Raw genomic sequence first — 11,286 nt, forward strand, 5'->3', positions numbered from 1 at the left:
AGCTAAAACATATCAAAATGTAATTTCAAAGTGAACTATCCCTTTAAGTGTTTATACATTGTGGTATTATTTGTTGTACTACATTTAATCATGCAGATTTGAATGAAATTATTATAATTTATTGGCAGACTGAAAATCTAATGAGAATCACTGAGAATGATGTGTTTAATTGTCATAAAAATAATTAAACCAATTTTCTTTGTGAAAATATACTTTCTTATTTAGGGAGAAATGTGACCTTTTCACGATATTCATCATATGTAGGTCATCGCTGTGGTGGTCCATGAACACACAAGCCATAAAATAGCTATTTTTAGCTGGAATAATATATGGTACACAACATACAGAGCTGCTAATGGATAATTTATTATCTCCAGCTCTACAAGTCGGCAAAAAATAAATAAAAACGAACAAACAAAAAAATAAGCCAAACAAATGATGTGAATCTGTAGTTTCCCTAATGTCCTGATTGCTTGTATTATTTCCTGTGGTGTTCCACAATGATCTTTCATTGGTTAAATTACATTAAGATCTACTATTTCAAATAAGAAAAGTATGATAAAAACATCACATTTATATTCAGATGAATTTGATAGTCCAATTTATCTATTTCACTCTGCGTCTGAAATCCGATGAGCTGGTTCGGTTGGTTCCAGCCACATCAAGCTCTTCTCATTGTCTCACAGCACGTTTGCCGGGAAAGCCGTGCCAATTCGTCAATCAACTCCATCTCGACCGGCCGCTTCGGATTTGATTGTTTTGAGTGTTTTAATGCATCTGTCCAGGCAAATGGTGAAGAGAGAGTGACAAAACAGATTTGTGTAAATAAAGATGGAGAGTAAACGGACGTGGCAATTTTGAAATTGGGCCAGTTGCGACAGACACCAATCTTTCCTCCAGGATGGCAGCTGGGCACATCCAAAGCCTTCTTCTTATTTCCATTTCCACGCTCCTAAAATCCTGTCAGCTCCCTCACACACGCAGACAGCCCTCGCATTTCACACCGAATTTCTGTCCGGGTCTCTGGAAGCGCTCGCTCGCTCCATGCTGAGGGGGAGAGAGAGGGAGAAAGAGAGCTTATCTAATCCATATTCACTGACAGAGAATTGAAAACCTAGACATAATGAGTAAACACAGATTTTGCAAATGTCTGCAGAGGAGATGTGAACTGTGATGAATGTTTGTGGCCCTCTGTGATGCATTGGACCTGCAAACATGAAAATGTGATGTCTCACCCACCATTAGCTCAACAAATCGCCTGCCCGGAGCCCTCTGCCATGATTCATTCCACCTTTAAAAATAACACAGTTCGTGCACATGCTCTGACACGTTGAGCTGTGGCGCACATGCGGGCGAAGAGGGTTTGAGCCCGGTATAGATCGCGTGCGAAATCCCCAAAATGTACAGCGCAACCAGTCTAGTCTAAATCACAAAAATATGACTCTTTTAATCTGGTTCTTTTTCAGTGAATCGAAAACATAAAAGGTGACCAGTGCATTCTGATTCCCCAACAAATGACTCCTATGAACCGGTTCTTTTTAGTGAATTAAAAACATAAAAGGTGACCAGTGTAGTCCAATATATATATACAAATAAAGAGTCATAATGACTTTTAGGAATAGTTCTTTTCAGTGAACCGAAAACCAACTAGTGTAACCCAATTCACAAACAAATGACACTAATGCACCAGATCGTTTTAGTGAATCAAAAACACATGGTCTAAAGCACACGGCGAAAGTGCACTTAGTCCGAATACACTTTTGTTGGGCTCATGGTCCAAAGGGGTGTCCCTGTTCTCTTCATGGGTGTGTTTTGGGCGTAACATGGTTTAAAACAATCATTCTCATTTCCCATTCTCTTTAATTCTTTCCCCGCCAAATGTTATTTTGGAGAAAATGCTTCCCAGCCAAAAACTGAATTTTCCGTGTTTTCGTGATTTTACTGTCAGACGCTAGGGGGCGCTTTTACGCATCTCCTGAATGAGTACTGAATCCCCTGATCAAAACACACGTGAGGAAGACACAGTAAAACAAGCGATCGTATGTAATCATATGCATATAAAAAAAATATATTTTTTTTTCAGCTTTTTGTTCAAAATGTTGCTTTTTTATGAAACGTACCCACACCCACCTATTCAAGTGTTGATAAAAAGGGAAAGCATGAAGCTAGAATACTTTTTTTTTGTTTGTTTAAAAGAAGAATGTCAGCTCTTTATTTTGATATAGTACATCCTTAGACATTTATTAAACAAAATATATGGGTTATTAAGTTTTTGTAAAAATTGTCAAAAACCCTGGCGGTGGCTGGCAACTTTTTTTTAAATGCTGGCAGGGAAAGAGTTTAAAGGCAGCTGCGCTTACGTGTAGCCGGACATGAAAATGATGACTGCGTCGGGGCGATTTCAAAACAAGGATTCGAACGAATCATTATGAATCAGCGTATCGATTCAGGACTCGGATCGCCAAAGTCAAGTGATATCAGCAGTTTTCCGGTTTAATACGCGATCCGAATCATGAATCAATACGCTGATTCATAATGGTTCGAAACTTTTTTTTAAATCAGATTTTTTGCGCACAAAAAATATTCTCTTTGTTTAATTGTACTGAAAATGAACGGAGGTCTTACGGTGTCGAACGACATTAGGGTAAATAATTAATGACAAAATTTTAATTTTTGGGTGAACCCTTTAAGACATCAATGTGTCGTCACAGGCTGCAGGGTTTAATATAATTTTTTCTCTGTGCATATTTTTTAAATGTTTTTTACTCTAATAGATGCATGTTACCATTCATATTCATTATACGACTGACAGACTGCAACGGTTGGAGTTAAGAATCTTCATTTATGTTCTACTGAAGAAACCTACATCTTGGATGGCCTGGGGGTAAACAGATAAACATCACATTTTCATTTTTGGGTGAACTATCCCTTAAAAACCAACAATATTTTCTTACAGTGAATTGTAATAGTGATGCTTGCCAGACCAAAAAAGTACAACTGTGAGAGCTGTCCGTTTGATTGCAGAAGACACATACTTGCTTTCGACCGCCGGATACATGTACTCGCTTTCCTCTGGAGGCCGGAACGAGATAGATGAGAGGACCAGCCGCACGGTGCAGATCCAGGCCAGAAGGTGTTAATCCACTAGGGGATGATGAGGGCTCTGAGTCTGGCCTGAGTGGCATCTGACAGCCACCTCTCTCAGCTGCATCGAGTGCCTTGTTTTCACACATTCTGAAATACACATCGCGCTCAGGAGTAAATGAGATTCTGCCATCTGAGAAATTACAACTGCACAGGCTATCCAAGAGCTCCGGCAAGAGGTAGTCACGACAGAGCATACAATATATATATATATATATATATATATATAGAGAGAGAGAGAGAGAGAGAGAGAGAGAGAGAGAGAGAGAGAGAGAGAGAGAGAGAGAGAGAGAGAGAGAGAGAGAGGCCGAATGACTTTTTTCATTTCTGACACTAGGGTCTGATACTCCAGACAGATAGATGTTACATCCAGAAGAAGCAGGAAAAAAACATAAACAGGGCCCAGCGTATATGTCCGAAGTCCTTTGAATTGCAGAAATATTTGAGTGAACACCCTATTGGATTTAAAAAAACTAGGAGGAATAACATGAGTGTATCTACACTGGGATGATATGCTCGACAACAAGCAAATCCGAGCTTTGGAAAAATGAAAGCTGAAATGTAGGAGTCCCTGTAGCTTTACTAAAAAATCTCTCTGTTCATACACAAAACACTCAGTTTCTGCCTCAAAAACAGGCAGCCATGGACAGTGTCTGTCCAGAACGTGATCTTTTCCCACAACTTTGCATGTCGTTATATAAAAACGTTATGTTGTTTTTTTTTACCTTAGAGCTCAGTGAAGGAACTGAAGCAATAAAACAACTTGCCTCTACCTACAGTTCTGTAAAACTGCAAAAAAAAAAAAAAAAAAAAACTTACCTGTATATTCACTCCAGTTTCCAGCTGAGCACAAGTGGCATAAAACACCAAAAACTTGTATTAATTTCCACACAAATTAGGTCAAATTATCAATAAATTACTCTTATTTTCTTGTAATTAGAGATTTCCAACTATAATTGACAGCATATACAAAAAAATCGACTTTTCTTCAATGCAAAATGTATTTTCATAAAAAATAACAGGTAAAGAAAGTAATGAAATAAGAACAAATAAACAAATGTCAAACAACAGCACAAATAAATGCAATATAATAAAGAGAGAGATTAAATAAACACGGCTTTCAGTTGGGGGTATATTCAGGCAAGTGATTAAAGTAATTTAAATTAAATTACAGTAATCAAATGTAAAATAAAACTGCAGTCTTTGTTGTCAAAATTAATGCTTACAATTAGTTACAAAAATTATTCAGTCAAGAGCAGAGAGTGATTTTCTTTGTCTTTTGTTCTTTTATTAACATGACAGACAGCAGGTTTATTAGGCTACTGTCACTTTAAGAGTAAATGCACAGATCCAATGTATCTTTCTCAAGTAATTAGGTTCCAAAACTGACTGCGTTTAAATGAATACTCGGACTCCTCCCGCCTACGCACTTCCACTCAATTTTCATTTTCCTTCAGTACTCCGTCTGGGATTGTGGTATATTCTCAGTTTTTTTCCGGTCAAATTTTAACCGGTCCAATCAGCAAACAGAGGGAGTGGCTGAGATCGATGACGTTGATGTCGTGCTCTAGTTTGAGATGACATGCGTCACGACCAAACGTTAGCGGAGATCGATGGCAGATCCAGAATGGCTCTGGGCAGATCCAATTTTAAACTTGACCAGAGTACCCGACTTCAAGGAAGTTAATGCGACATGACATGATGTTTTTGAATGTTTAAAGTAGTAAGCCACTCAAGTGATACGAGTGAGTGACAGGAGGCGGGTGCGTGGACTGGCTCGGATCATGCGGACGATTCCGGTCTCTGGACACCTATATATATTTCTGTCAGGACAACTCTTGGACTGCTTGGCATGTTTATGGATATATTTCAATATGCCAAAGCTGATGGAAGACTGTTGAGTATATTGCTTCAGAATAAATTATATTTACAACATAAAAAAAAAAAATCCAGACAAGCACATTTTTTACTCGGACAAGTGAATGAGCGATTTACTTTTCCGAAGGACAAGCACATGAACATCCTTAATGTCGAGGCCTGTAATGAATGGTGTTTTAAAAAATTCAATGAATTATCAGTAGAATTTTCAAATAAAAACATTTTCTATTGAAAACCAGATTTTTTCCACAAAAATAAGTCTGGAAAATGGGGGGTCGTCTTATATTCAGGGTCATCTTATATTTGGGTATATATGCTATTATTATTTTTTTATGTCTGGTCACAGTTGTGACCTATAGAACACAGAGAGTCTAGGGCTATGGTGTTAATGCATTTACAAAATTACAAACCTCCAGCACTCCAGTTACTTTTATACCACACTAAAATATGTGAGGAAAAGTTGTGGTCACAATTGTAGTGGGATTAAATGGGTTAATCCTGATTTATTAACCGTGATTCTGTAAATGTCACAATGCACAGATCCAACAGCAAAAACGGGTGCAACGTAGGGCTAAATCAAACGAATCATCTTTTTTGTTGTATAAATCACCTAAATTGAAGTCATATTCATTAAATATTTATATAACTGTCTTATGATTATTCTGAAAAAGCCTTTCAGTGTGAATAAAATAATTCTTGTGATTAATCATTTTTACTTCAATACAAAACTAAAAAAGCTTAGCTTACAGGTCTAGGTCATTTCTGAATACATCAAATATTTTATACAGCCTTCAGATCCTAAAATACTCATCAAAAATCATTTCCTTTGGTGGTGATAAAAAGCTGATAGCATAAAAAGCCGGATCATTTTGTCACTAATTCTGAGTTCATTAACAGCTTCCACCCATTCATCCAAAAAAAGTTAAAATAAACTTCTACAGTAGCATCATTCCAAATTGGGCTAGAGAGTGGGGGGTGTGGGGAGGAGAGAGATGCTGTCTGACTTCATATAATCGCTGAAAAGATAAAAGAGCAACGGATCTGAAGCAGCTAGCGCTCATGCCGAAACGCTTTGATCAGCTTGGTGTTTTCAAAATGACTAACTGCTTGTGTCCTTTTTACAATTGTGTTGGTAATATGTAAGAAGTGTGTGGTGTTGTGGAGTCACATTTTGTTGTTGTTTTAGACTGTGTCAGCCTCAAGCACTGATGTTGACGCTAGATTAGCGTGGAAGATAATTCTGTTTAGCGCTGAATGGAAAGATCTACAGGTCTCTAAAGAGCTGGGTATCATCGCATGTGACGATGCAAGGCTACAAAGACAGAACAGTTTTTCCCCTACATCCAGTTAAAACCATTTAAACTGCCCCAACTAGCGCTTGAAAACATATAGCCTATGCTATGAGTTCAGTAAAAAATTCACACAGCCTATTAGAAACATCAACAAAACTTTTTTTTTTTTTTTAGCATGAGGCAATTGTTGAACTGTTTTCATGTCTGTAGAGGTATATTTCTGCCTATCTTTGGTGTTTCTGAAGTCTTTGATGTGTCAAGGACCATTCAAAGTCTAGGCCTCTTGACTGACCATCTGATATACAAAAACAGCAAGAGCTGACGGCAATTGTATCCAGCATTTTGTGGAGTGACCACAGATGTACATTCTGCATTGTTTTCTGAGACATATTGCTTTTTTATGACAAGAAATTGAAACACACACACACACACACACACACACACACACACACACACACACACACGCACACACACACACACACACACACACACACACACACACACACACACACACACAATCTGTGAATTACTAATCCAGGTCGAATATTCAATGAAAAAGTCACCCCTTTTCATTACAAAAACACAAACCGCTCTCATGAACAAATAGTACACGAGCCGACAGTCCAGCTAACGACATATTACAGTTATGACACGATTAGAGTTATAGCGATCACAAAACACAAACGTTCTCATAAACCACTCGATAGCACACGAGCCGACAGTCTAGCTAACGACATATTACAGTTATGACAAGATTAGTTATAGCGATCACAAAAACACAAACAGTTCTCATGAACAACTCAATAAAGTTAGTAGGCTATACAAGCTCGATAGTCCAGCTAACAACATTACAATTATGACCGGATGGGTTATATAGATGAAAAGAGGAAACAAACATATATTAGGAGTATAATATCTTACCTGTTGGACACATTTTGTAAGCTGACGCTTGAAACACTGAGGGGATTTAGATGCTCCATACAGTGTGGAAATGAACGGGTCTTTATCATCGCTGAAGTGAGTGACAATACGATCGCAAATGGACAAACAAGCGAACATGACACGCAAGCATATTCAAGCAAAAGCCAGCATATATTAGTTCTTGGCTAATGTCCGTTATGTGAGACTCGTATTTGTTTTGAATAATGACCTGCACTGAGCCTCTCTCACCATAGACACGCCCCTTACCTGCTGATTGGCTACAAGTTTGTTATTCCACTCGGCCGAGTCCTTTTTCTAAAACGGTTTTGAAATAACACTTATCCCACCTTTAATCAGTCATTCTATACGTTTTTGATTCACGACATATGAAATGGCTCATTCGAGTCATTTGCTCAAGAATTATACTACACTGTTGCAGTATATGTTCCTTATTCATTAACTATAAAGAATCGGTTTATAAGAGTAATATGTTCATGAATCAGTTTTTGATTCACTACAAAGCTCATAAGGGACATTTGTTCACCATTAGAACAAAATGGATCTTACAAGGTTCATCAGAGTCATTTGTTAATTAATCAGACTACACTGGTCATTCTGTATGTGTCTGATTCACTACAAATAAATAGCTTATAAGAGACATTTGTTCATGAGGAAAAAAACTGTTCTCATGGACTGGTTCAGATGAGTCATTTGCTCAAGAATCATACTAGGCCTACGTTTATTATTCAGTTAATTGCAAAGAATCTGAGAGAAAGAGTAATTATTCATAAACCAGTCTACACTGCTGTATGTTTTTGAATCACTACATAGACAAAGCACACATATTTGTTCATTAGAACAACTAGTTCTTACAAAGTTCATAGGAGTCGTTTGCCATGAACTACATAGAACAGTCAGACGCTCTCATAAGAGGGTGGTTCTTTCCTAGAAGAAACTGCAATTTAGACCAGATTTATGCCAAAAGTCAAAAGTCTGGCAACACAAGACAAGATGCCACAGACACCTGTAAACTAAATTGGAAGGAATGTAGATGATTTTGCTTTGGAAAAACTCATAGAGGCCGAGTTATTACTTTGTACCTTATCACAGGACCATGAGGTGTGACTAGACCCAAACCTGTCTCTCTCTCTCTCTCTCTCTCTCTCTCTCTCTCTCTCTCTCTCTCTCTCTCTCTCTCTCTCTCTCTCTCTCTCTCTCTCTCTCTCTCTCTCTCTCTCTCTCTCTCTCTCCTTCAGTATTAACTCAGTTTTTCGTTCCACACCGTTCTTGCATGAAATTGGCTATTAAGTGATTTTCTGGGATGGACAGCACTTGTGACACTTACAACCGAAATTGCATTGGCATTATCTGTGACTAGATGTACAGTCAAACAGTACAGCGTCTTCTGTGAGTGAGCGTTGGTGGTTTTTGCAGGTGTAAACAAACAGAACAAGCATTAAAACTCCATTCACAACATCTGCAGATAGCCTTTTTTCCTCTATTGGAGACTTCACAACATGAAGTACACATCTGAATCATCTCTAACTGAGTGCCTCGCAGTGTCCTAACAACTCAATGTGTGACTCCAAATGGGGAAAAAATTGGAAATTCATACATTACACACAGCATGATGTCCAAAAGAGATCCATCTTCCATTAGAGTGTTTTCATACATAATTGCACCTGTAAGAAAGCAGCATCCTATAATAGCAAGGCCACATGAATAATGAATTAAATAGACACATGCACAATTGAACAAACCCGAGTCTGTGCGAAGAAAGGCACTTCAGAGAAATCTCAAAATGACTAAGTAGCTGTATTTTTAGAAACTAGAGCTTCACAAGTTAGCAAATAGCTAAAGTATAGCCAAGCTACTTCACTACAAGTAGCAAAGCTACACAAAAAGTATCTACAACAAAGCTATTAAAAAAAACACCTAAGAAATCATTGTGTAGTCATATTCAGTGAGTTAGCTTTGAGGCTACTTATGCTAGTTTACTGCTAAATGTTGATCAGCTATATTCAAAAAACTGTTTTATTGAATCAAACACTCTAACAGGAAGTAGTGGGTTTTTTAATTCATCCCAGTGACTCAAATTATTAATTTACGGCTTTGTTTAGTAACCATTTTGTCAGGTTGCAATGCCAGTATGTAGTGACACACACCTTTTTTAAAGGGATAGTATGATAACATTTTTAGGTTGGGCGGTTCAGTCTGGCCTCAATCCATAGAGGAGTAATTATCCCCGAACAGAAACTGTTCGGACCAATGAAATCATCAGGGCAGGCTTTAGACGATGACGGACAGATGATCAACAGTAACGTAATCATGCACGTCATCAAAGGGGCTTGGGTTATATTTGTTCAAATCCTAAACGGTGAGCATTTTTGTATATGCATTCACCTTCACTATTTCTCTCAGAAATGATGATCATGTTGGGTAATTGCTCTGTGTATCATTAATTTCTTTTATTTTTTTACAACACCGGCAAAGATTGTTTATTCCAGCGCGTGTGCAGACAGGGTTGCCAAGTTTTTACAACAAAACCACTACTACTACTAGCCCTAAACCATAGCTTCTTTTAGCAATAGCAATGCCTGCTAAAATTCGCACTCATAGGTCTATATATCACATAATAGTCGCTTCAACCCGCGGACATAGAAAACAACCCACGGAAATAAACGCGGACTTGGCAACACAGTGCAGTTGAGCTCTGTTGACATTTGACAATTAACGTAATGCGTCTATTCCGCAGCACAAAAATTGAAGTTTGAATACGGAAGGTGTTCTGACTGCAGTTTTTTTAACATCTTCATCTGAAGAAATGGCGCAGGGGAATACTAGATGAGATTTGTCTGATATGAGGTAAAAAATAACAAATACTGTTTGGTTTCTCACAGAAACCGATCATTTTTTGTCTTAAGACATCAATGTGTCACCACAGGGTTTAATATGTATTTGAATGTCTGTCTGTTTTTTACTCCCATAGTGCCTCTCATAGAAATACACCCCATGGACATGCATTATATGAGCAACAGTTGGAATTAAAACTCGTCTTTTTTGTTGTTGTTGTTCTAATGAAGAAACAAACACACCTACATCTTGGATGCCCAAAGCAGATCACATTTTCATTTTTGGGTGAACTATCCCTTTAAAGGTGTCATGAACAGTTTTTTTTTTCTTTTTTTATACTGTTGTCTGAGGTCAACTAATGATGTTTGTGTGGTTTTTACATTCAAAAATATCATAACTAATAAGTAATAGGCTATTTTCTACACTGGTTTTGAGGCTCTCTCCTGAACGTTGGGTTTTGATGAGCGTGACGCACTGAAAACTTGGAAGTAAACGCCCACGGCTAGGATTGGAGAAGATCTGCATATTTAATGAGCTTCAGCTCCCCTGTTCTGTTTAGTTCAGTTCAGTTCACATGAGGAAGGGGTTGATCTGAAAGTGGCAACTGCAAAGATTCTCTCGACCACAGGGTAAACGTCTTTATCAAGGAAACACAATGATTTATTTCTCATCCACCCGCGATTGATTGGAATATCATTTCTGTATTACATGGACTGCATAATCGGTCGATATAAGCGCGAACCGCGTGCACACACACATGCGCTACCAGATCAAGAAAGAATTTCCACCAAAGGCCGTACATTTTGGTACTACATATAAAAAAGACATTTTACTCACATAAGTGTGTTGCACCATTCCTGTCGGATCCAATATAGAAGGCACAACATTGTGTCTGCAAATCCAGCACTTGAGGCTTGTTTACAAACGATTCTGCAGTGAAATGAAGCGAACACACAAACGGTCTTGTGATGAATGAAAAATAAATGAAGTATCACTCATTCCTAATTATGATCTGAAGGAAGCTTATGCAGCGACTGTGTTCTTCCACGATATCTAGCTATCTTCTTCGGCATGTTTATTGCTACTGGCTAGCGATCTGAACAGTTCCATGAGTCGGTGGGCGGAGCTACTTAGACGTGCTTATTATTCTGTAGAGTTGTGTTTCGTAGCGCGATGACGTAAGAATGAAGCTCACGAT

The 11,286-nt window shown here is 38.1% G+C and overlaps 1 long non-coding RNA gene across 1 annotated transcript; it reads right to left on the reverse strand.

The window, feature by feature from the left end:
* Positions 1-447: 447 nt before the first annotated feature.
* LOC137065502 (uncharacterized) lies at positions 448-11,015 on the reverse strand. Its single transcript, XR_010901657.1, has 3 exons — positions 10,926-11,015; positions 3,036-3,234; positions 448-1,047 (listed from the first exon to the last, which is right to left on the reverse strand). It is a non-coding gene; the product is annotated as an uncharacterized lncRNA (long non-coding RNA).
* Positions 11,016-11,286: the final 271 nt, after the last annotated feature.

This window comes from Pseudorasbora parva, chromosome 25 (assembly GCF_024679245.1).
Source record: "Pseudorasbora parva isolate DD20220531a chromosome 25, ASM2467924v1, whole genome shotgun sequence".
Lineage (NCBI taxonomy): Eukaryota > Metazoa > Chordata > Actinopteri > Cypriniformes > Gobionidae > Pseudorasbora > Pseudorasbora parva.